Source organism: Camelus bactrianus, chromosome 6, assembly GCF_048773025.1.
Source record: "Camelus bactrianus isolate YW-2024 breed Bactrian camel chromosome 6, ASM4877302v1, whole genome shotgun sequence".
Taxonomy (NCBI): Eukaryota; Metazoa; Chordata; class Mammalia; order Artiodactyla; family Camelidae; genus Camelus; species Camelus bactrianus.
The window spans coordinates 84,294,923-84,322,812 of record NC_133544.1 but is presented as its reverse complement, the minus strand read 5'-3'; the positions used below and the strand labels follow the sequence as shown (position 1 = coordinate 84,322,812).

Here is a 27,890-nt window from a genome sequence, read left to right as displayed (position 1 = left end):
TCACAACTTGTAATTCATGATTTGAGGTTTTATGGACTACCAAAATAACATAAATTCAGGCTACAAACCTGGAAGGCCAGCTGTGAATTCAAATTCTCAGGAGAAATCCTCCCTACCCTCCAGATACCACAGTTCTTAAACTGATCATGTTTCTTGCAGTCCCTGTGGTTGAAGTATTGTGTCAGTTTTTCTAATTCCCTCTCATACTAAGGAGTAGACCTTTATGGTCTCAGTTTTATGGGACAGTCTCCTGTTTCACATAAGCTTTATTTTCCTTCTTCAGGGACATCCAGTTCAACAAGTGGCTCAAAGCTGAAATCAACTTCAGTACTCACATTCTCAAATTCTCTGGATTCCTGCCTTCAGTAAGCTCTTCTCCTGAGTTTTCTTTCTTTTTCTCTAGATTATGGATCCATTTAACAAGATTTTAAAAATATTTGTCCAGGCTTTTGGGTTATTTTTGGTGAATTCTATCCTTGGCTCTCTTTCTTAATGTTAACTTTCATCAGATGGTTTGGAATTTTCATCAGCACATTTACTTTCATTGGGAGTTTTGTTTCCTTCTTGCCTCTTTCTGTGCTTACCCCTCCCTGTTTGGCAGTTTTGTGGTTTCCTCCCTCTAGTCATCCAGGACCCTAGCCCAAAACTAGGCCTCTGTGGCTAGAAACTCCTGCCTCAAAGTGGTTTGGGGCTGCAGCTGGCCCAGTATCAGACACAGTTTGCAGCTTTGCTCAGGTCTCTGTGCAGTTTTCTCTGCTGATCTCACCAGTAATAAAGTTACACAGGTTTATGGAGGCAGTAACATCAGGCAGTGATCACAACTATTTTCACACAGACAGCCCAGCTATACCATGGTTCCATGCTACATGTGGAGTACTTTTGTCACGTTAGAGGAATAAACACTCCCAGGGGCTTCTAACTGCTCCTTGTGCCTAGAAATCTGCAGGGCTGTAGATTTAGCCACATCTTCCTACTTTGTTACCTTCTGTTTCTAACCCAGAGAAATGCTTATTGTGTATTTGAGCATGAATCAGTCATTCTTGTTAATTGAATCTATAATTCACATACACAGAGCAGGAGGAGAGTATACAGTGTGAATTTACCACACTCTTGACCTTAAATATTCCTTTTGCATTTCTCTAAGTTTATTTTGTTTTCCTCTTTCTAGCTTCTTCATTTGGGTGCTTAGACTCTTTTGAATCATTCTTGTTTTTGAAAAATAATTCAAGGTGGTTATTTTTTTATAGCTAACATTTACTAACCATTTACAATATGCTAGGCACTAGGCTAAATTACTTTATATTGATTATTTGTTGTAATCGTCTCTCAGTCTTATGAGATAGGAACTGTTAGTACCTCCATTTGTAAATGAGGCAGTTGAGGCACACAAAGAATAAGAAATTTGCTAAAGGCAATCAAATAAGTAATCTATTTCTCAAAATCCTGAGCTTTTGACTAGAATCAGATGAACCAGTTAAATTATGCCAATATGTACAAAGAAAAAGTTAACACATTTTCTTTATTTCCCAGTTTTCCCCCTTATCCAACACGTGCAAAGTAACCAATAACAATTACCTGGTGTGTACCATTCCATTCTCCATACTCATACAAACATATAAATGCACATGTGTGCATGCATGCACATGCACGAAATACAGATTTGCTTTTATATGCACAAAATAGCTCTTTTAAAGTTCTTTAAACAAAGATTATAGTAGGGAGGGAAAGTAGATGTCCCAGGGTCCGGGGTGTGATGAAGTCTTTTCACTTTATATTCTTATGTACCTTTGATATTTTGAACTATGTTAGTGAATTTCCTATTCAAAAATCAATTTGAATAAAATACCCATTTTAATCACTAAATTTGTAGTAACTTGTTATGCAGCACAGAAAACTAGTAGAGATTGTTTTCATTTTTTTAGCTGTCATAAGCTGCTATGAACATCATGTGTGTCTTTGTATGGACATATATTTTCATTTACCTTTGATACATGCCTAAGAGTGGGATGTATAGCTCACATGGTATGTATATATTTAATTGTTCGGTAAATCGCTAAACAGTTTTTCCAAAGGGGCTATGTTGTTTTATATTTTCACCATCATTATAGGAGAGTTCCTTCTGTTCCAAATTGCCACCAGCACTTGGTATGGCTATTATCTTTAATTTTATCCATTTTAGTAAGTGTGTAGTAGTATCTTTATTGTGATCTATCAGAGTCTACTCTGCATGATTTCAGTGTGTTTGAAATGTGTTGAGATTGTCTTCATGGCTGAGTAAATGTCAATTATGGTTACTGTTTCATGTGCATTTGAAAGGTATATATATTCTGCAGTTCTTGGGTACAGTGTTCTATATATGTCCATTAGGTCAAATTTTCTTAATTTTTAGTGTTCAAATATTTTATATCCTAACTGATTTTATCTACTTGTTTTATTGCCCACTGTGTAACACGAGTTAAAATCTTACTCTGATTCACCTGCTACTCCTTTCAGTTCTTCAATTTTTACTATATTTCAACCACTAATATAGTCCCTGTTACTACAGTTTTATCTTTTTGAGACTATTATATAAATAGAATAATGCCTTATGTAACCTTCTGAGCCTGGCTTCATCCACTCAGTTGCCTATGAAATTCATGCACGATGTTGCATATATTAATAGTTCATTTTTATTACTAAATATCCATTATTAGGACAAACCATGTTTTTTTTTTAATCCATTCACCCATTAAAGGACATATGACTTATTTCTTGTTTGGTGATTATCAACAAACTTGGTGTAAACATTTATGTACATATTTTTGTGTGACCATAGGTTTTTATTTCTCTTGAGTAAACACCTAAGAGAAGGAATCCTGGGTCACATCGTACGTGTATGTTAAAGTTTCTAAGAAGCTAAAAAACTCTTTTCCAGAGTAACTGCACAACTTTCATACCTAACTATTCATATTTTACTTAGAATATTTCACCTCTTAAAGTGGAATGTTGAATCTTTGCCACTATATGTCCCTTTATCCTCCTTGTTTTATGTTGTAATTATCATATATATTACATCTACAGGTATTAAAAAGTCCACTAGATAATGTTATAATTTTTGCTTTCAGACATCAAATATATTTTAAAGAATTCAAGAGAGAAAACAGTCTATTGTATTTACCCAGAAATTTACCGTTTCCTTTGCTCCTCCTTTATTAATGATGTGCCAATTTCCTTCAGGTATCATTTCCCTTTTGTCTGAAGAACCTCCTTTAGTAATTTTTTTAGAGTAGACCAGGTGACTACAAATTTTCTTCGGTTTTGTTCATCTGAGAACATCTTTATTTCACCTTGATTCCTAAGTAACATTTTAACTGTATATAGAATTTTAGGTGGACAGATTTTTTTTTTCTTTCTGCACTTTAAAAAATGCTGTGCCATTTTGTTTAGGTCTCCATAGTTTCTAGTAAGAAATAAGCAGTCATTTGAATCATTGTTCCTCTAAAATAAGGTGGTGTTTCTCTTTGACTGCTTTCAACTTATTTTCTTTGTCTTTGGTCTTCAGCATTTTGATTATGGTGTGTCTGAGTGTGAATTTCTTTGGGATTATCCTATTTGGGATTTGCTGATTTCTTGAATCTGTAGGTTTCTGTCCTTTGCCAAATTTGGAAAGTCTTCAGCCAGAGGGGAACCCTTTTTAAAAATTGTGGTAAAATATACATAATATAAAATTTACTAGTTTAGTATTCTAAGTGTACAATTCAGTGGCATTCAGTACACTCAGGGTTTTCTTAACACTTTCCATAGATAGTTAATCAAAGGGAAAATTTCAGATAGAAGTCAATGTTAAAAACTTCATCAAACCAAGAGCAAGTAAGGGATGCCTGCTTTGTTAGTAAGATTTTAAGTTCCAGACCACAGAAAACATACTCTGGTTGATTTAAAATGTAAAAATAGCTTACAAAACAAGTATTATAAGAAGACAAAAATAACCAAATCAGAAGTGAAAGTGGGAGCATTACTACTGACCTTAGAGAAATAAAAAAAAATTATAAAAGAATATTATGAACAATTGGATGCCCCTAAATTATATAACCTAGATAACATTGACAAATACCTAGAAACACACAAATTACCAAAACTGAATCAAGAAGAAATAAAAGACCTGAACAGAGCTATAAGAAGTAAAGAAATTGAGTAAGTATTTTTAAAACCTCTCAACAACAACAAAAAAGTACAAGGCCAGATGGCTTCTCTGGTGAATTCTACCAAGCATTTAAAGAATTATTAGCACCAAGCCTTCTCAGACTCTTCCAAAAAAGCAGAAAAGGAGGGAACACTTTGTAACTCATTCTGTGAGCCCAGCATTACCCTGATACCAAAATCATGTAAGAATATCACAAGAAAACTACAGATCAGTATTCTTTATGAATATAGAAAAGTCCTCAACAAAATATTAGCAAGCCAAATCCAACAGCGTATTAGTAGATTAAACACTTAACCAAATGGAATTTATCCTAGGAATGCAAGGATGGTTTAATGTAAGAAAATAAATCATTGTAGTATATCACACTGATAGAATGAAGGAAAAATACCACATGATCATCTCAACTGATGCAGAAGAACATTCAACAAAATCCAATACTTTTCCATGATAAAAATTCAGAACAAAATTGAAAGACTCACTTCCTGATTTAAAAACTTACTATAAAGCTACATAATCACAACAGTGTGGTATTTGCATAAGGACAGGTATATGGATCAATGGAATAGAACTGAGGCTCTAGAATAAACCATTTGTCTATGACCAATACTTTAAAAAAATTTTTTTATTGTGGTAAAATACAGGTAACATGAAATTTATTATCTTAACCATATTAAGTGTACAATTCAGTGGTATTGAGTATGTTCATATTGATGTGTAATCAATATTACTATTCATCTCCAGAACTTTTCTCGTCTTGCAAAATTGAAATCCTATGTCCATTAAACAATAACTCCTTATTCTCTCCTCCCTCCAGCTCCTAGCAACCACCATTCTACTTTCTGTCTCTTTATTTTGACTACTCTAAGTTCCTCCTACAAGTGGATTCATATAGTATTTGTCTTTTTTGTAACTAGCTTATTTCACTTAACATAATGTCCTCAAGGTTCATCCATGTTGTAGCATGTGTCAGAATTGTATTCCTTTTTTAAGGGTGAATGATATTTTATTGTAAGTATACACTACATTTTGTGTTTCCATTCATCTGTAGATGGACACTTGAGTTTCTTCCATGTTTTAGCTATTATGAATAATGCTGTTATGAACAAAGGTTTACAGATACCTCTTCAAGACCTTGTTTTCAATTCTTGTGGGTAAGAACCAGTAAAGCTTTATTAAAAATTTAATGTTCAGGCTACACCCTAGACAGAAATATTATTGTGAGTAGGACCAAGGGATCATGATTTTAAATCTTTATAGTTGGTCTGTATGTGGCCAAAGTTGAGCACTGGTGACCTAGAGCATCATAGCACATAGTAGGCATTCAGTAAAGAGCTGAATGATTGACTAACTTGTAATTTGAGAAAGGAAATAAGGACATGCTAAAAGTTTGAGCTTGGTGATGAATGTTCTGACTTTCAGAAGCATAGTTGCTGATGCGAAGTTGTCACTGATAGATTGTGACATGTTTGAAACCTGATTCTGGAGGTTACTTGATGTTATGGGCAGAGAAGACCAGTCCTTTCCTAGGACAGAGGATGAGAACATTTTTATTCTCAGCAGTTAAGCAACCTACCAAAATTTTATTGCCAGAATAACAACTAGGCTTCTAAAGCTACTTTCAGATATAAAGAGCCAATAGATAAAAGGTAAAGACCTATGAATCTCAGGAATAGGCCCAGAAATTAAACTTCTGTAGCCAAACATGTAGTCTCTGGAACTTGTTTTTACTTTAAATGCCAAAAATGTCTTCAGGATGAGGAAGATGTGATCTCTCAACCATTTTACCTGGAAGGGTATTTGAACACACTGGATTCTAATGGAAAATTATTTGTTTCAAACTAATGAATTCATTTATACAGTCACCCTTTCCCATAAACTGTTAACATTTGTTTCATTATATATAAGCTTGGAGATTTGAAAGACATGTTTAGGGATTGGTTCATCTTTAGCTATTTATTATAGTTATTTAAATAAGACTATCGATGATTGTCTGATCTTCAGAAGCATGTGTACTGTCATTTAGTGGCTGACTTTCAGGGGGGCTATCATTGATTGGCTGATTATTGTAAGAAGTTATTGATAGATTAGGCTGGATTTTTCATCAGTTCTTGGTACTATCATTAGGGGCAATAAATGATCAATACTTTTCTAGAAGAATTAGAACGTTTTTATTCCCATCACTTTGTTACTTCATTTCACTCACTTGTTAAAATAAGTAGACCGGATCATTGCAACATTTCTCCAAGTATATTCCACACCTGGGTTCTGCGGCATGCAAACGGGAGTGTTGTGTGTAAATAAGAGTTCTCTGGCAAATAAATAAGGCTTGTTACAGCTGGATTAGGCAAAGATAGATGTTTCTTTATTGCAGAAATTTTCATAGTGTTTAATATCCATAGTATGAATCTACAACTGGGAAGTATAGTATATACAGCTCTTTATAAATGTTATTTGACTTTTTGTTCTCGAGAAATATTTCCTAGAATTAGAGTTCCTTAAAGAGCATTTTGATAAATATTATTCTGATGACCTTCTAACTTAGGAGCTGGCAAACTATGATCCAATAGCCAAATCAGTCTTCTTCTTGCTTTTGTACAGCCTGTGAGAAGAATAGTTATTACATTTTTTTAATGGTTGGAAAAAATCTAAAGGACAATGTTTTGTAATATCTGAAAATCGTATGAAATTTAAATTTCCTTGAACTTAAAGTTTTATTGGAACACAACCTCACTTATTTGCTTACATTCTGTCAGTGGCTGCCTTTACACTCAACAGCAGAGTTGAGTGGTTGCAGCAGAGATCACATGTAGCACTCCCACCACCTCCCACTGTTGTGTTATGCCACTGTAAACTGCAATGATGCAGTTATAACTGAACAGTGTACACATTCAATGTCATGTGTACGGTCAAAGTGCAACATTTTATTTTATTTTTATTGCCAGTGCATCCTCTTTATGGCAAAACAAGTAAGGCAGACAAAAATGAACTCTAAATGTCACATTTTTAAAGCACAGTGGAGTGTAGAATATTTTGTCTTCAAATTAGATGGCAAATCATTGTATTTATTGTGCAATGACATTGTAGCTCTGCTATAATAGACCCCTGATTTATGATAAAGATTGTATTCCAGATGAGAGAGGAAAGGAAGGCCCATCAAGATGAAAAAATGAAAAAGATGAACTTGACCTTATCTTACACTGCACATGAAAACAATTCAGGGTGAGATTATAATCTAAGTGTGAAAGAGTGAATGATAAAACTTTGAGAGAGAATATAGAAGAATGACTTTGTGACTTTGGGGTATGGAAAATTTACTTAAACAGAATACAAAAAGCACTAACCATAATAGAAGATCAATAAATTTAACTACATTATATTTAAGATCTTTTTATCAAAAGATGTAAGAATAATAAGGTAAGCCACAAATCTTTAAAATTTAAGTGATCAATCTCATGACAACCAAGAGTTCAATTAAGTGACCATTGTAGGTATCAAGTTCCATTCAAAACGTTAGCAATCACAGAGCTCAAAATTTTCAGAAAAGAGGGCTAATAATCTTATTTTTCCTAGTCACAAATGTGTATAATAAACTTATAATACTCATTCTCAAATATAAAAGTTAATTTCTCTAATAAGCAATGAATAACTTGTTGATATTTATTAATACTACTAAGCAGTACTTTGAAAAGCACACAGTAGCTGGCATTAGAATTAACATGTTCACTTGATAAGTAAAATATTTTTCGTTCACATTATACCAATCACAACATTTGTAAGGCACTTGTTCTGTTAGATACAGAATTAAACCTGACTAAATTGAAAAGAAAACACATTACAGTGCAATTAGCCATGTGGTTGTCATTTAGAGCCCTGGGTTTGCTGAAATAATCTTTAGGCTGGTAAATAAACCTCAACAAAACCAGTGCACTATTTTATGTTAGAAGATACATTAGCTTTATTGTAGCTGGTGGGCAAAGACAATTTGATGAAATTCCTGGCGGATGACACATTTCGCAGTGAAATTTTTTTACATTCTTTGCTTCATCTGGTAAATATAGGAACCATTAGGAGTTTTAATGTGGCCAGTTTAGATCAAGTAAAAACTATAAATACAAAAATTTAACATAGTAATTTCAAACTCAGGAATAGAATCCAACAGACAAATGTTAATGAGGCTCGATCAAATGATTCTATGATATTCATAAATAAATACTAAAAAGAATTGTCTCGATAGTAAAGTATTAGCCATCAAAATTTCCTTCATATAACATAATTCTTCATGTTAAAAAAAGCTTTAAAAAATTCTTCGGCAGAAAGTATATAGGAAATCTCTATATATCCCTCTCAATTTTACTGTGAACTTAAAACCACTCTTAAAAAGTTAATTCTTTATAAAAACGACTGAGGAGGACACTTCCCTTTTACATCTTCTTACACTTCTATTTACAGTGATGAAAAGTAGTCTCTTACGTTCCTTTGTATTTCAGCGGTGTCACTTGTAAACTTCCTTTTCATTTTTGATTTTATTGATTTGGTGAGTCTTTTTTCTTGAAGAGTCTGGCTAAAGGTTTATCTATTTTGTTTCTCTTTTCAAAGAGCCAGCTCTTCATTTCATTGACCTTTCCTATTGTTTTTATTTTTAGTCTCTATTTTATATATTTCTTGCTCTGATCTTTGTTATTTCCTTCCCTCTACCAAATTTGGGTTTTGTTCTTTTTCTAGCTCCTTTAGGTGTAAGGTTAGGTTGTTTGAGGTTTTCCTTGTTTCCTGAGGTAAGCTTGTATTGCTATAAACTTTTCTTAGAAATGTTTTGCTACGTCCAATAGAATCTCAATCATTGTATTTTCATTTTCATTTGTCTTCATGTATTTTTTGATTTCCTCTTTGATTTCTTCAGTGATCCATTGGTTGTTTAGTAGCATGTTGTTTAGCCTCCACGTGCTTGTGTTTTTTGCAGTTTCTTTCTTGTAGTTGATTTCTAGTCTCATTGTTTTGTGGTTGGAAAAGATGCTTGGTATGATTTCAGTTTTCTTAAATTTACTAAGACTTGTCTTGTGGCCTAGCATGTAATGTATCCTGGAAAATGTTTCATGTGCACTTCAAAAGAAAGGGTATTCTGCTTTTCGATGGAATATTCTGTATATCTAATTAAGTTCATCTGGTCTAATGCATCATTTAAGGTCAGTATTTCCTTTTGATTTTCTGTCTGGATGGTCTGTCCATTGATGCAAATGGGGTAAATGTCCCTTACTATTATTGTGTTACTATCAATTTCTCTCTTTATGTCTGTTAATATTTTTCTTACATTTTTGGTGCTCCTATTTTGGGTGTATATATATTTACAATTGTTTTATCTTCTTCTTGGATTGATCCCTTAATCATTACGTAGTGTCCTTCTTTGTCTTTTGTAACAGTCTTTATTTTAGAGTCTATTTTGTCTGATATATGTATTGCTACCCTAGCTTTCTTTTGATTTCCATTTGCATGGAACACCTTTTTCCATCCCTTCATTTTCAAACTGTGTGTGTCTTTAGATCTGAAGTGAGTCTCTTGTAGGCAGCAAACATACAGGTCTTTTTGGAGGGTATGGGATTTGATTATATTGTGAGTCTTCCCTTCCTGCCTTTCTCATTGTGGTTCCTTCTTTTTATCTTTAGTTGTAGAAGATTTTTTTCTGGTGGGTTCTGGTCTTCTTCATCAGTAGTTATTCTGCCAATAGCTGTGATTTTGGTGTACCTGTGAGAAGAAGTGAGCTCAGGGTCTTTCTACTCAGCCATTTTGGCTAATCCCCTATCAATTTGCATTATATCTCTATGGATTTATCTAATCTGGGTACTTAATATATACAGAATCATACAATATATGTGACCTTTTGTATCTGGATTCTTTAAGTTTTCATAACATTTCTGAGGTTCATTTATGCTATGGCATATATCAAAACTTCTTTCTTCTTTATTGCTAAATAATATGCCATTGTACATATGTATCATAATTTGTTTTTTTATTCACTTGTTGATGGGCATTTGGATTGTTTTCATCTTTTTGCTATTATGAATAGTGCTGCTATAAATATGCATGTATATGTGCTTCTTGAATAATGTGTTTTCAGTTCTTTTGGGTATATACCTTGGAGTGAAATTGTGGAGTCATATGGTAATTCTATTTGTAACTTTTTGAGGAATCACAGAACTGTTTTCCACAGACACTGGACTAGTTTACTTTTTTACCAGCAATGCGTAAACTTTAAAGTTTCCAATTTCTCCACATCCTCACTGGCACTTGTTTTATCCCATTGTTGTTTGTTTGTTTGTTTGTTGTTGTTGTTGTTGTTATTGCCACCCTGGTGGATGGGAAGTGGTACCTCACTGTAGTCTTGATTTGCAATTCCATAATAATCAAGGATATTAAGCATTTTTTTGTGTGCTTCTTGGCCATTTGTATATCTTCCTTGGAGAAATGTCTATACAAATCCTTTGCCATTTTAAAAATTGAGGTGTTTTTCTTTTTCTGTTGCTGAGTTGTAAGAGTTTTTATATATTCTAGATCCTAGACCCTTGTCAGATATATCATTTGTAAATATTCTTTCTCATTCTCTATAATGTTCACTTTTTGATTATGTCCTTTGATGCATTAAACTTTGATGAAGTCCATTTTATCTATTTTTCTTTTGTTGCTGTGATTTTCATATAATATATAAGAATTCATTGTCAAATCCAAGGTTATGAAGATTTACTATATTTTCTTCTAGGAGTTTCTAGTTTTAACTCCTATATTGATCCATTTAATTTTTCTGTATAGTGCGAGGTATGGGTACGACTTAATTCTTTTGTGTGTGATATCAAATTGTCCCAGCATGATTTATTGAAGAGACTTTTCTTTTCCTATTGAAGGGTCTTGGCTCTCTTGTCAAAAATCAGTCAGTCAATGACATTAAAGACACAGGCAACAGAAAAAATAGACAAAGAGGACTATATCAAGTTTTTAATATTTTGTTCATCCGAAAACACTGTCAACACTGTAAAAAAGATAACCCACCAAATGGAAGAAAATATTTACAAGTCATATATCTGATAAAGGATAAATATCAAGAATGTAAAAAGAATTCCTGCAACTCAACAATAATAACAAAAATAAAAAACCCACTTCAAAAATGGGCAAAGGACTTGAGTAGACATTTCTCCAGAGAAGATAAAAAATTACCAAGAAACACATGAAAAGTTGCTCAACATCACAAATAATTAGGGAAATCAACTCAAAACTACAATGCAACACCACTGGACATCTATTGGGATACCTGCTGTCCACCAAACAGAACTAACAAGTGTTGGCAAGGTTGTAGAGAAGTTAAAATGCTTGTGGATTGTTGATGGGAATGTTAAATGGTACAGCTACTGTGGGAAACAGTTTGGTGTATCCTCAAACAATTAAAAATAGAATTCATATGATCCAGCAATTCCATATCTGGAAATATACCCAAAATAATTGAAAGCAGGTCTTAAAGAGATATCTGTACACCCAAGTTTATAACTCATTATTCATAATAGCCAAAGGGTTGAAGCAAGCCAACTATCCATTGATGAGTGAATGGATAAGCAAAATATGGTATACACATACAATGGAATATTATTCATTCTTAAAAAGGAATAAAACTCTGGTAAATGCTACAACATGGATGACCTTTAAGGGTATTATGCTAAGTGAAATAAGGTGGTTACAAAAAGACAAATGCAGTATGATTTCTCTTATATGAAGTACTTAGATTGGTCAAAATCAAGAGACAGAAAGTAGAATGGTGGTTGCCAGGGGCTGGACGGAGGGGGTAATGTTATTATCTACTGGGTTCAGTGTTTCAGTTTTGCAAGGTGAAAAGTGTTCTAGAGATCAGTTACTCAACAGGGTGAATGTACATAACACTACTGTACTGTGCACTTAAAAATGGTAAAGATGGTAAATGTTGTTTTATATGCCTTACCATAATTTTTTTTAAAAGTCAGTGCAGTAGGTACCTTTGGAGATGTAGGATGGGGTGTTGATGAGGAAGGGGTATACCCAGTTATTGTCATTTTACGCCTTTACTATAATATTAATGGAATTTTGGAATTAGGCAAAATTGTACATTTAAGCTCTTATATGGATTTTTGTTTATTTCTTAATTTTATTTAAAGGAGCTAACATTCAAGTACCAATGTGCAAAGGATAGGCTGACATCAGAAAAACCTGACGGCAGTAGAAGGCTATAGGGAGCTGTTATAATCTTCAAATTGGAACACATTCAAGGAGTTAAACTCCTGCCTCTAAGAGTATTTGCAAACTAACTTCAGTTACTTATGGGAGAAACCCTTTTTCTCTCGTCCAGTATGTCTTGGACTGATACAATACAGCAACAGCTCAATTTAAGCAACAGACATCTTGGTAGGCTCACATTACTGTGATTCTCAAGAGCTTCCAATTTATCTGGACTTACCGTGCCCCTCAGTTTCATTTCCATCAAATGTTGATATTTGACATGGACTATTTTCTTCCTCCCATTTTAGATCAACTTCAGCCTCTCAATATTACATGGCATTATCCAAACTGGGGTTTAGACAACAAGAGAAGTCCAGGTACATTCTATCTGGGGACGAGTCAAGATGGTAGAAAACTGGAAGAGAGATGGAAGGGACCATCACCTACTCAGTGTATCTCTAAAGATGTGCTATTGATTTTAAATAGGTTATGTCATTGAATAGTATGACAACTCTATGAGGTATATACTGTCATTTTCTTTTGTATAAATTAATAAAAAGAGACTTGGAGAGCTCTGATAACATTTCCAAAGTTAGCTAAGTCCTACCGAATAGGAAAATGGAGTTTGGGATTCAGGTGATCTAAGCCTGTTCTGAGGTTGTTTTCTGTTCTGCTAACAGTGGTTAGCCCTGAGCCTAGCTTGATTATAACCTGAAAGTAGTCAGAAATCGGCCTTTGATTAAGATAAGAATGCATCACCGGGTTTTCTCATTTCTTCATGCACTTTTTCTCAGTTGCTGTGACAAAGATGCTTCACCAAATGGAGAATGGTTCCACACTTTGCTGATAGGAAACAGGATTCACACTCAACAGTTGCCTCTGATGACTAAATATACTATAAGAAGATAAATAGATTCGAACTCTCTATTTTTAAATTTAGAGCTTTAGAATAAAACATCACAAATTCAATGCTGATTATGTTTAGATGTTAAGTATATTCTTGCTGCCAAATGACAAAACAAAATAGGGAGGATTATTGAATTTGCACCAGTGCACTCTTTGTGCTTACTTATTCATGAATGCTACAGTGATTTTCCCCCAACTCATAAAAGGTTTATAAGAATACAAGAGGGAACATACTGAAAAGTTTTAAAATATTTAGTAATTGAATGGCAAGTTTTCAAATTATGCTAGAAAATTAAAGTCATCTTTCTTGTTCAATGCAACAAACCTGCGTTAGAATTCTGAAGTAGTTTGTTGCTTGAAAGAACGAGATCAAAATCCCATGTTTAGAATTTTCCTCTCTTGTATGGGGATATGAAAATAAAAGTGAATAGGTTTCTAGATCTACCTAAAGCAAACCTTTGTTAGAATATCATTTCTTCCAATTTCTCCATCCTAAACTGACCATTCTCTAAACTTGTCCTCCTACTTATTGTGAGAAGCACCTGACCATCGAGATGACTGTTAACTCCTTGAAGAAAGTTTCAGGCTTCAAATCTAATTCTTCACAGTACCCCAGAGCAGTGCTTCTAAAACTGGGCTACAGGTAAGAACCAATTGTGTTGGTTAATTTTATGTGTCATGTTGACTGGGCCACGGTGCCCAGATATTTGGATAAACATTATTGCTGGGTGTGTCTGTGAGGATGTTCCTAGATGAGATTAACATTTGATGAATAAATTGAGTAAAGCAGGTGCCCCCTCCCCCACCCAGTGTGAGTGGGCCTCTTCCAATCCTCTGAAGGCCTGCATAGAATAAAAGGTAGAACGAGAAAGAACTCTTTCTCAGCAACCTTTTCTGAATCAGCAAATGTTCCCTGGGAAAAAGCAAATCTCTGAATTGTTATCCTCTACTCTGGATGTAGTGCCAATATTTCAATATGTGGTACATTTTTTAGATGCTTCTAAGAATATGATTGTTCTAGTCTAACACTTTTTAAGTTGTATTCAACAGGAGGATTGATTCAAATTACCTACTCCTCCATAACCGGAGGGGAAGTCCTAATCAGGCCTAATAATTAGGGATTGGGGTTTTAATGTTTTTATAGTGGCTTGGCTAACTTTGGATATAGCCCTGGACCCAAATAAGGAATGGGAACTGAGCCCCTTGAATAAATCTAGGATCCCCCAAAAGGGGATCATATTTTGTATTTCTATGAAAAGAAGTCTAGAAAAACTTCACCCATGAAATTTTGAGAAGATGCAAAAGTTTCTGGCCCTCTGCCTGATTTTGTGAAGTGGAGGCAGAAGAGGGTGGTCTTTAATATTAAATCCTGAGACCATTCCACCAGCGGTCTCACTTGGGGAATGGTATACAAGATCTGAATTTATTCTACCCCACGTATAAGACGTTAATTTAAAAATTATCAGTAACTATTACAATAACTGGTGGCATCCAGCAGGCAGGGGAAAAAAGAAACCACAAAACTGCTCCATAGATATCTTTCCACACCCCAGAATCTATTATTAACTCATATGTATAAAGCAAGCCCCCATTAAAGTTAAGATAGCATTAAAAATTTACAAACAGCATCAGGTGATATAGCATAAGGAAGAGTCACCAAACATAATAAACTAGAGAACTATAAGCTAAGAATTTGAGGTAACAGAATAATCTCATGAAGTCTACACAACAAATTTGTTTAAAAGACCAAAGAGATTAAAGAAGTAATAGAAATCACATTGATAAATAAGCTGCTGTGAATAAAAGAGGCAAATATTTAAACAAACCAAGTATATTTTTATAAATCAATATAGTCATTATAATCATTGGAATTTAAAACTCAGTATATGTTTAAATAGTGAGAAAGAGAATTAGTGACCTGGAAAATAGATATCAGAATATTACACAAGTGCAGGTTAAAGAAATAGAAAACAAAAAAGAGAGGCTATAAGACATGAATGGTATAATTATCAGGTCAAACATACATCTCAAAATAGTTCTACAGGGAAAGATTAGAGAAGGATCAACATTTAAGGAGAAAAAACCTGCAAAATGTCTAGACTTGAAGAAAAGACACACACACAAAAAGAAAAGATATGAGTCTTCAGACTGAAGTTATACCAAGTCCTCTGTTGGATAAATCAAATGAAATGCAGAATTTTGACAACAATGTAGACACATTGTCATCAAAGCACAGAATATCAAAGACAGAAAATTTTAGAAGACACCAAAGAGAAAAAGACAGTGCATTTATAATGGAAAACATTCAACTGATTGAAGACTTATGTCGACAGTCATAAGATGATAGAATAATAATTTCAAAATGTTGAGGAAAAATAACTCTCAGTCTCTAAATCTGTATCCAGATGAATTATCTGCAAGAATAAAGAAAAAATAAAATCCTTTCTAAACAAGCAAAGAGTTAAGTTTATTGCACTCAGATCCTTAAAGAAAGATTTATAGAAGTATATACTTTAGGAAACATAAACCAGAGCAAAGTGTGGGCTGTAAGAATAATGTGTACAAAGCAATGTGGATAAATCAAATTAATAGTTGGTAATATTAAAAAGAAAAAGAAAAGATAATGAAGACTCACCATTACGGAACTGGAAAGACTAAGGTGAAGCTGAGAAACACTAGAAATTAACATGGGCGGGAGCAGCTAGTTGTAATCAGAGTCCTTACATTTTAAGATGGAATAAATATTAACTAATTTTAGATTTTCAGTCAGGAACAATCCCTTAAACCCATGGGCGGGGAAGGGAATGAGTAAAGAAAATTCAATTGATCAAAATAATAAAAATAAAAGTAAATGAGCAAAGTAGGAGAAGGAACAAATAAAAAGCCCAGAAAGTAGAAAACACAATACAGTATGGTAGGAATTAAACCAAATATGTAAGTGATCATGATAAATGAAAATGGATTAAACTGGTCTTTTGAAACACAAAGATTGTCGAATAGGATTTCAAAATACAATCTAGCTATATATTTTCACAAAGAACTCATCTAAAATATTATGACACAGAAAGGATGAGGGCTGAAGGCTTTTGCTGTGACCATGACCCCATTTGAACCCAGGCTGGGAAGGCCATGGAAAACTCTTATACTCTGCTGGATCTGTAGACAAATGATGATTCATGTTTACTGACCTTGTCACTAAAAAAAGAATTGTTCTCCAGTCTTCCAATTTTAACATATTCATTTAGAACAGAAGCATTATTAATTCTTCAGTATTTGAAGAAATGACTATGGACAAAGAGTGTCTTTTGGGGTTTCACATGCCAATCTGGAAATGGTGCCAAGATTCATTTACTACTTGTATCCTTCTGTAGTCTAATTCAGAATGTGCAAGCTCATTCTGGCTCAGTCCTAATGAGCTAGATCTGCAGTGCAATCAGAAAATCACTGTTTGCTGAACTAAACATAATTAGCAATCATTCCTTGGAGGAGGCCATAAGCCTACAAAAAGATTTTGTTATGTTAGAGGTCTTAAATAGGATAACTAAATATACTACTGTAAGTTCATTTCACTGATGCTAGAAGATTAAGATTTTCTAAGTATCCTTTGTTATTACATTTGTACTTTTAGAGTTATTATTTTGACCTAGTATAAATGTAACACTCAGTAATAGATATTAAATAGTGTATTTGAAAGACTGATACTTTGCATTGGGTTTATTAAAATACTAAGCTGAGCAGTTACTTATCTTTCTCGTGATAAGATGCAGATAGAAGACAGATGCACACTCACTTCTCAGGGAAAGATTGTGAATATCATCAACACTTAAAAATAATATTACATATGACTAGAAAGGCTAATGAAACAGAATGCAATCCATAAGTAAAGTCCAGTAAATGGGAATTTAGTATATAACAAAGGTAGCATTAGTGGGAAAAAACTACATTCTTCAAATAAGTCATTTTCAGACAATTATACCAAGATAATTCTGCATAAAGCAAAATCTGATAATACAAATGACTCCATAAAGTACTAGAAGAAGAAGCATAGATTACTACACACAGTTTAAGAGTAGGGATGGCCTTTCCTAGTATGATGTAAAACCAGGATTATACAAAGGAAAAGAATAAGTAAATCTGACTATCTAAAAATTAGTGACATTTCCATGAAAACTATCTATAGTAAATTTAAAATCAACATATTGACAGAAACATTTGACTATAAATTGCAAAGTGCCATTTAAAAATCTACGTTGAGTTTTTATAAGTCCGTAGGAAAAGAGGATCACCACCAATGGAAATATGGGAAATTATATGAAAAGTCATTTCATATATAAAAAATACTAAGAGTAAAAATAAGTGCTTATCCAGCATATATTTTAGAGGTGCAAGTAAAAAAAGCAATGATATACTATTTTCTAACTTATAAGCTTATAAAAGGTTTAAAAGTTTGTTTAATATTACCCATACTAGCAGGATGTAGAGGTACAGATAGATGCTCTCATATACTGGGGGTGCAAATTAAATCAGCTGTAACTGCTACAGCAAAAATTGGATACATAAACAATTCTTGTCAGGTTGACTGAGGTATAATTTACATACAGTAAGATTTATTATTTTAAAGTGTATGATTTGATGAGTTTTGACAAACACACAGTCATATAACCATCATTACAATCAAAATTTCTGTTTTCATCATCCTCCAAAGTTCCCTCTTCCCTCCTTGAAGTAAAGCCCTCTTCTTCATCCCTAGACCTTGGCAACAATTAGTATGTTTTCTGGCCCTATATAGTTTTACCTTTTGTAAAATAGTGTCACCTTTTGTATCCAGATTCTTTCATTTATCATAGTGCTTTTAACTGTTATGGTATGTACTAATTTATTCCTTTTCATTGCTGATTAGTATTCCATTGAATGAGTGTGCCACAGTTTGTTTATCCATTTGTGACTTGGGCATTTGAACCCAGTTTGGGGGCATTATGAGTAAAATAAAATAGAAATACAATCATTATCATGAATATGTGCTTTCAGGCTTCACTGGTAAATATCCAGAAGTGGGATTACAGGGTTGTATGGTAGACATGTGTTTAGCTCTGTAAGGTACAGCCATACTGTTTTCCAGAGTGGTTTTACATTTTGCATTCCCACCAGAAATTTACGAGCATTCTAATTACTCCGTATCCTCACTAATGCTTGGTATTGCCAGTCTTTTCAATTAAGCCATTCTAGTGGATCTTTAGTCATATTTTACTGTGATTTTAATTTGTATTTGCATAGTGACCAATGATATTGTGAATCTTTTCATGTACTTATTTGCCATCCATATCTCTGCCTTCATAAGTCATCTCTGAACACCTTTTGCTCATACTTTGTTTTGTATGAGTATGGATTGTTTGCCTTACTATTGAATTGTGAGTCCTTTATACATTTGATTTAAGTTCTTTATGAAATGTGTTCATGCCTCAAATGTATCAAAAATGTATTACACAAATATTTTCTACCAGTCTGAGGAAACACTTATTTTCTGAAACCATTATCTGACACAAAAATCAGAGATAGTACAAAAAAATCAGTTTCCCTCATGAATATAGATGCACAAATCTCTAATATTAACAAATAAATTTCAGCCATATTTAAAAAGAATTACACACAATGATCAAGTGGGGTTTATTCCGAGGATACATGGCTGGTTCAACGCTCAAAAATTAATCAGTACAATTCAGCATATTAACAAGCTAAAGAGGCTTTTGACAAAATTTAACAACCATTCATAATAAAAACTTTCAGAAAAATAGGAAGTGAGAGGAACTTCCTCCACCTGATAAAGAGAATTGCAAACCCCTGCAGTTACCATTACACTTAACGGTGAAAGAGTGAATGCTTTTCCCTAAAGTCAGAAACAAGGCAAGGGTATCTAACTCTCTCCACTCTTATTCAACATAGTGCTGGAAACTCTAGCCACTGCAATAAGGCAAGAAAAGGAAATAACAGGTGTTTAGATCAAAAAGGGAGAAATAAAACTGTTCATTTTTACAGAAAAAAAGTTGCAAATAACTTACTAAAAAACTTCAAAGGATAACAAGTGAGTTTACCAAGGTTGCAGGATATAAGATAAACATTTAAAAATTAATTGTATTCTTGTGCCCCCAAAATGAACACATGGGCACCAAAATTAAAAATAAAATTCTATTTGCAGTCAACCCCCAAAAGGGAAATACTTAGGTGGAAACCTAACAAAACACATATTAGACTTCAGTGCTGAAAATTACAAAATTCTGATGAAAGAAACCAAAGATCCAAGTAAGTGGAGAATCGTATCACATTCATGAATTGGAAGGAACAACACAGTCAGTTCTCCCCTAGATTGATATTCAAGGTTAACACAGTTCCTACCAAAACCTCAGCAGGAATTTTTGCAGATATAGACAGAGTTTTCTAAAACTTTAATGGAAAGGCAAGGAGACTAGAATATCTAAAGCAAGATAGATTGGTGTTATTGAGGGACAGACACATGGATTAATGGAACAGAAATGAGAACCCAGAAATAGACCCATATAAATACACACAACTGACTTTTGACAAATGTGCCAAAGAAATTGAATGTAGGAGGAACAGCCTTTCAAACAAATGGTAATGGAACAAATGGACATCTATAAGTTAAAAAAAATGAACCTTGACTTAAGTTATACATCTTATATAAGAGTTAACTCAGAATGGATCCCATACATAAATGTAAAACATAAGACTATAAAACTTTTAGGAAAAGGAAGAAAATCTTTAGGATCTGGGACTCAGCAAAGAGGTTCTTAGATTTGTCACTAAAAGCACAATCCATAAAAGAAAACTGAAAAATTGAATGTCATCAAAATCAAAACTCTAAAAACCTGTTAAGAAGATGAAATGACAAGCTAAGACTGGGAAAAATAATTTGCAAACTATGTATCTGACAATGTGCTAATATCTAAAATACATAAAGAACTCTCAAATGTCAACAATAAAAAACGAATCCAATTAGAAAATGGGAAAAACACATAAAGAAACATTTCACTGACAAGGATGTACAGATGGCACAAAAGCACATGAAAAGATGTTCAACATCATTAGCCATTAGGGAAATGCAAATTAAAACCACAGTAAGACTACATCATCTATCAGAATGGCTAAAATAAAACAGAGGTGATAGCGCTGAACACTGGCAACATGGATCACACGTACAATGCTGGTGGGAGTGTAACGTGGTACAGCCACTCTAGAAAGCAGTTTGGTAGTGTCTTAATAAACTGAATGAGTGAGAACCATATAACCATGCAATCATACTCCTGGACATTTATCCCAGAAAAATGAAGACTTATGTTCATATCAACATCTGAACATGGAGTGTTTAGAGCAGCTTTTTTATAATAGCCCAAACCTGGAAACAACATAGATGTACTTCAGTGAGTGAATGGTTAAACAAAAATTGTGGTTAATCCATATCACAGAATACAACTCAGCAATAAAAAGGAACAGACTAATGATACACACAACAGCCTGGGTACATCTCCAGAGAATTATTCTGAGTAAAAAAAAAAACTAATCCTAAAAATTTACATACCGTGGTACTCCATTTATACAATACTCATGAAACAAATTCTAGAAATGGAGAACTAATTAGTGTTTGGTTAAGGAGGGAAGTGGCTGTAGCTATAAAAGGACAAGAGGAGAAATCTTTGTGGTGATAGAAACATTCTGTATTTTGACTTTATTAATATCAATATCCTGGTTTTGATATTATAGTATAGTTTTGCAAAATGCTACTATTGGGAGACAACTGAGTAGAGTATACACAGGATCTTGTATTATTTTTGTAACTGTATTTGAATCTTAAGTTATCTTAGAAGGCTTAACTTGAAACAGTGTTAAATATACACCTACCATACAATCCAGCCTTTCCACTCCTAGGAATCTACCCAAGAGAAATGAAAGGTTATGTCCATACAGACTTATACATGTCTGTTCATAGCAGCTTTATTTGTAATAACCTAAAACTGGAAATAACTGAAATATCCTGCAGTGGGTGAATGGATAAACATATTGTGGCATACCCAAACCACGGAATACTACTCAGCAGTAAAAAGAACTGAATTTTTGATACATGCAACACTATGGATGAATCTCAGTATGATTGGGCTGAGTTAAAGAAGTCAGACATATAAAATTCTAGAAATGCACATTAACCTATGATCAAAGAGAAGAGACCAGACAGCTTCACTGGTGCATTTCAATGCTTATCAAATTGTACACCTTAAGTATGTACAGCTTATTGTATGTCAGATTATAACTCAGTGAAGCTATAAAAATAGTCATTATGTCTGTGTTCACACAGAATTTATTTAAAATCTCTATTACAGTGGGAACTTTGCAGTTAGAAGGCCTGGCTGGAGTCCCAATTTCATCATTTATTAACCATGTAACTTTAGGAAAGTTAAAATCAGTTTCATCACCTATAAAATGGATATAACAAAAGTGCCTATCTCAAAATATTGTTCAGAGGATTGATTATAATAATGCAGCACTTGACACACTGCCTGTCAACTAGTTAGTGCTCAAAAATGCTCATTGCTATTATCAGTAACACCACATACTGACCTCTGAAGGGTAGGGAGGGACTATGTCTTATCCCTTCTTGTATTCCCAAGGATTCAGAGTGAACAAAGTGCTCTCTCAATCTTTAAAAAATTGAATTGGATAAGAAGGCTTATTATTTAAAAAAAATTTTTAACACCTTTATTATAGTATGATTCCTGTATGGTAAACTACACATGTTTCAGATGTACAGTCTGCTGAATATAAGAAGACTTATTATTATATGTTGATTTTTTTAGGAGGAGAGGTATTTGGTTTATTTATTTATTTTTACAGGAGGTACTGGGGATTGAACCCAGATCCTCTTGCATGGTAAGCATGTGCTCTACCACTTGAACTACGCCCTCCCCTCAAGGCTTATTATTATAATACACCTAAATACCTTTACCATTCCTCAGCATTTGAGCATTTGGGCCATTTCCAGGTTGGTTTTTTTCTGTTAAAACATACACAGCTATGGTATGTTGGCACAGTAATCATGCAAACCCTCCCCCATCTCTGTTTCAACTTAATTCTTGGGATATAATCTCAGGAATAATATTATGCCTATTGCTATTATCACAGCAATAGGCATGATTAGAATGTTAGATTGTGGTGACTTCTATTTGTGTAGGATACTTTCCCATCCCCTGTCATCTGGTGCCATCATCCTCCTTCCTTCCAGAAATGCACGAGGAGGAGAGTAGTCTGGGGAATGTGGTCATTCACGGTGTCCACGTTCACTGGAGAGTCTCTCAATTGTCCTATGTTCCTCTGGGCAAGTGACCGGTTTGTTGATGGGAGGGCATGTGACCTGAAAATTCCCAATCCACGTCCAAGTTGGAGAGGGAAAGACAGTCCTTTCTTTCTCCTGAATCTTGAGATGTAGGATGTATGATTCAGACAGTTCAATCTACAATAATGTTAGCAACTCTAGTCCTTCAAAGTTACAGAAGATTGCATATTTTACTTAAATAAGGAAGTATTGGCCAATATGATTAATTTTATGATTTTTTCCCCCCGTAACTCTCTATTTACTGTCCTGAAATCTTACTCATTTGTAGTGCTACCAGCAACATATGAGTGTACCTACATCCCCTTTGCCTGCCCACACGTGGTTTTAGAATTTTTTTTAATTACCTTTACTAATTTAATAGGTACAACAATTGTCTAAGGTTAGGGTTCTGGACCTGCAGCCCATCTTGTCACAGACTGTTTTTCTCAGACTTCTTAAGAAATGCAATACAGAAGACTCTACAGCCCAGTGTGTAGTCTATACCCCTGACTAAACCTTCTGACTCCATCTTTGTCTGCTTTACAACCCTGGTGCGCAGGCCTGGACAGTGAACACAATGATCTGCTTCACCCATTTCACTGAAATCCTGAGGCAGTCCTAAAGTCTGGCTATGGCCCTGCTCAACATTCCAGAGCCTCCTTCACCCCTTGCTACTACTTCCTGCAGTAGAAAAACACAAAGGGGCCAGAGGGCAAGCAAGAAGCAGAGCAAAGGTTTCATTTCTTTTTTTATTTAAAACGGTAACCTTCCCTTATACTTTATAGCAAGGAGCACTCTTGTTTGGTTCGCATCCGACTGAACGCAGTTAGTGCCTATAATCTGTAAGTATAAATAAGTAAATGACAAAAATTCAGTGGCTTCTAATTACTGTGTAGCAACTTGGATTAGTTTTTCTACCAAGGTTAAGTGGTGGACTTTTCCAAATATTTGAAAATGTATATGCATTATTCTCTTCTCTTGTTTCCATCATTTCACTTGGGATTTTCAGAGCATTTTTGCTTTCAGAATCTCAAGCCATTTTAAAATAAGGCCTTTCAGTACCTGTATCTCGTGTCAAAAATTCTCTGGGTATAAATTCTACTTCTATTAATAATTCAGAATCCTGGTGGCTTTGTTTCTCTCTGCTTGTTAGTTATTCAGCTCTCACTAACTTCCCCCTGCCAAAAAGTGTTAATAACAAGTTGGCTATTATACACTTTAAGTGAGCTGTGCATATGAAAAGGATTACCAAGAGATGAGATATATATTCAAAAATATACAATCCTACGTGAAAAGCAAGGATATTGCTGAAATACCACTATACCCACTGAATAAACAGGAAAGACATGTTGTCAGAGCTTCTCTGGCTTTGCTCACACTAACAGCAGTGAAGTCTGGAGAAGGGTTGGTACTTCAGTAATAATATCTTTGGGGGCCTCCCATATGCAGGTTGCAAATAATTAACACTTGAGTCACAAAGCCACTTGGCCTAACCTGCCCAAAACCAGGCCATGTGACATTTAATAACAGTGTAATTATGCAGCCTTTTAACCTTTTCAAATGCAGCTTCAATTTGAGATAAGAAAAGTGACAAATCTACATATTTTTCTTCTATGAAATTTGCATAAAGCTGAGTTGTATCTGTCATGAATTAATATAGTGAGAGAACAAAATGTTTCATTAGGAACAAGACTGGCTGCAATTTTACTGATTCACTTACTTCTTTTGTATGTCTATGTCATATTTTGCCTTTGTATTTTTTCACTTCATTTTAAACTGCACATCAAATTTACTTGGTGAATCTGAGATAAGTTAGTTTCCTCATCTGTAAAATGAGAGTAGAATAGATTATTGGTACACAAATGTTTTTTAAAGCTGAAACTTGACATATCAAAAAGATAGAACTCGAGCTGTTACGGTGAACATTGCAATAGGGAGAGACTTTTCTACCAGGGAGAACACTGAATCTCCTTCCCTTCCATCCTGCAGGAATTACAGGAAATTTAGTTTTAAAGAAAAACAAAACACTTACTAGGACTAACAAGTGAAGCCACATGATACAATATCAATATAGCAATCCAATAATGAAATTTAGAAAATGTCTCCATTCATAATAGCATATAAAAGAATTACATACATAGGAATAAATTTAATAAGAAGGCAAGACTGATACAATGAAAAAAAAATCATTGTTGAGAGCAATTAAGGCCTAAATAAATGAAGCTATATACTGTTCATGAATTGGAAGAATTAATGTTGTTAAGATGGCAATATTCCCCAAATTAAGCAATTAGAGTAAATAAAATTCCTATCAAAAGGTCAGTGGGGTTTGCAGAAATTGACAAATTGATCCTAAAATTTATATGAAACTTAAAAGCACCTGGAACAGCCAAAAACCAAAACGAAAAACTGACCATGTTGAAAAGAACAAAACTGGAGAATTTATCTCATTTGATCCTGAAACTTACTATAAAATTTCAGAAATAAATATAGTATGGCGTTGGCATAAAGATAGACATACAAATCCATGTGAAAGAACAATGAATCCAGAAATAAATGTACATATTTGTGATCAGCCAGGTTTTGACAAGGATCCCAGAATAATTCAATGAGGGAAGAATAATCTTAAAAAAAAATGGAGTTGGAATAATTGAATATCCCGTAAAAAAATAGACCCTTACCTCACACCATACACAAAAATTAGCTCAAAATGGAACATAGATCAGTGTAAAACCTAAAACTATAAAATTTCTGGAAGAAAACATAGGCAAAATTTTTTCTGACTTTGAATTAGGCAAAGATTTATTAGCTATGACACCAAAAGCACAATCCATTTAAAAAAAATCACATACTGGCCTTTTCCAAAATTAAAAAATTTTCCTCCTCAAAAAACACCATTTAAAAGTTAAAAGACAAACCACAGACTGGGGAAAATATTTGCAAATCACATATATAAAAATGGACATATGTACACCATACAGAAAAATCAACTCAAAGTAGATTAAAGATTTGAATGTGAGCCTTGAAACCTTTAAACACCTAGTAAACATAGGAATAAGCTCTTAGTTACTATATTGTGCACCTGTAACATATAATATTGTACATCAAATATTCTTCAATAAAAATTTAAAAAAACCCAGACACCTCTCAAGACCCAAAAAGCAGAAATATTCCATTCTTCAAATGAAAAAATCATAAGTAGTATTTTTAAAATGCAGCATCATTATATCTGTGGTGCTAATGAAATTAGGTAAACTCAGCTACATAAGCAGGGCACACCATGTCCAACTGGCCTGAGAGGTTGAGGAAATCAAATATTATTAAATGTGATGTAGAGATGTACAAAGATAGCTCTCGGAGAGGAAGCTGTTAGCAGATTTATACCATATCTAGTTTTTCTTCTATTTTTGTTTTACAGCATGGCTGTTGTTAATCAAGAAAGATTACTTATTTCCAGGGTGAAGGGAAAAAAATAACCAATTACACTACATCAGAAGTATCATTTTGGTGCAGGGGGAGTAATAACTGATAGGAGTGAAGAGTGATTTAATTAAATTTCCAACAAATAATTTTTTTTTTAAATTGAAGTATAGCTGATTTGCAGTGTGTTAGTTTCAGGTGTACAGCAAAGTGATTCAGTTGTATATACATATATATATATATATATATACTTTTTCAGATTCTTTTCTTTATAGGTTATTACAAGATATTGAATATAGTTCTCTGCTATATAGGTCCTTATTATTTATCTATTTTGTATATAGTAGTTAGTATCTGCAAATCCCGAACCCCTGATTTATCCCTCTCTGCCCTTTCCCCTTTGGTAACCATAAGCTTGTTTTCTATTCCTGTGAGTCTGTTTCTGTTTTATAAATAAGTTCCTTTGTATCATTTGTTTAGATTCCACGTGTAAGTGATAGCATATGATATTCATCTCTCTTTGTCTGACTTACTTCACTTAGTATGATCATCTCTACGTCCATTCATGTTGCTGTAAATGGCAATATTTCATTCTTTTTATGGCTGAGTAATATTCTATTGTATATGTATACATCACATCTTCTTTATCTATTCATCTGATAATGGACACTTAGGTTGCTTGCATGTCTTGGCTGTTGTAAATAGTGCTGCTGTGAACATTAGGGTGCAACTATCTTTTCGCATTAAGAGTTTCTGTCTTTTTTGGATGTATGCCCAGGAGTGGTTTGCTGGATCACATGGTAACTCTATCTTTAGTTTTTTAAGGAACCACCATGTTGTTGTCTATAGTGGCTGCACTAATTTACATTCCTTCCAACGGTGTAGGAGTGTTCCCTTTTCTCGACACCATTCTAGCATTTATGATTTGTAGATTTTTTGATGATGGCCATTCTGTCCGATGTGAGGTAGTTTTGGTTTGCATTTCTCTAATAATTAGTGATGTTGAGCATCTTTTCGTGTGCTTGTTGGCCTCTGTATGTCTTCTTTGGAGAAATGCCTATTTAGGTCTTCTGCCAATTTTTTTGATTGGGTTTTTTTTTTTATATTGAACTGTATAAGCTGTTAGTACATTTTGGAAATTATGCCATCGTTGGCCACATCATTTGCAAATATTTTCTTCCAGTCTTTAGGTTGTCTTTTCATTTTGTTGATGGTTTCCTTTGCTATGCAAAAGCTTGTAAGTTTGCTTATGTCCCCTTTGTTTATTTTTGCTTTTATTTCTTTTGCCTTGGGGGTCTGACCTAAGAAATTGCTATGATTTAAGTCAGAGGATCCAACAAAGAATTTTAATGAGAACATTTTCATTCATTCACTAATCATTCATTCATTATTCATTTTTTCCTTCCAATGCCAGGCCCTGATAAGGGTCAGAGAAATGATACTGAGTAGAGCACAGTCCTTCTCTCACAGACCTTGCTGTCCAGGGAGGGCAACAGACACACATAAGCTACTGCGTTGAAATGATGGACTTTACAAGGACAGGATGAGCAAAGAGCTATGAAAGCCAGAAAAAAGGAGGTCTCTGCTGCACCTAGAACCATATGACTGTTGAAGCACCCCAGGGGCCAGAGGTCAGCCCCAGTCCCTTCAGTGGCTGCCGATGTAGCAGCTGCAGAGCCGTGGTTACACTGTCATAGCAACAGTCAGAGAGCAAGGTGAAGCCAGGACTGTCAGCCTCAGTGTTGTGGTTAACAGGTGCTGAAGCAAGTACGAAGGAAA

The 27,890-nt window shown here is 34.1% G+C and overlaps 1 protein-coding gene across 4 annotated transcripts in view; it reads left to right on the top strand.

The window, feature by feature from the left end:
• MNS1 (meiosis specific nuclear structural 1) overlaps nucleotides 1-27,890 on the top strand; it is a 254,471-nt gene that overhangs the window by 3,232 nt on the left and 223,349 nt on the right. Inside the window, exon 1 of one of the 4 annotated variants that reach the window (XM_074366175.1) lies at nucleotides 13,539-13,958. The exons of the other annotated variants lie outside the window; for them this stretch is intronic. The gene's annotated coding sequence lies outside the window, so the exon portion shown is untranslated. Of the gene's footprint in view, nucleotides 1-13,538; nucleotides 13,959-27,890 lie in introns of those variants that run through there. 4 annotated transcript variants of the gene reach the window in all.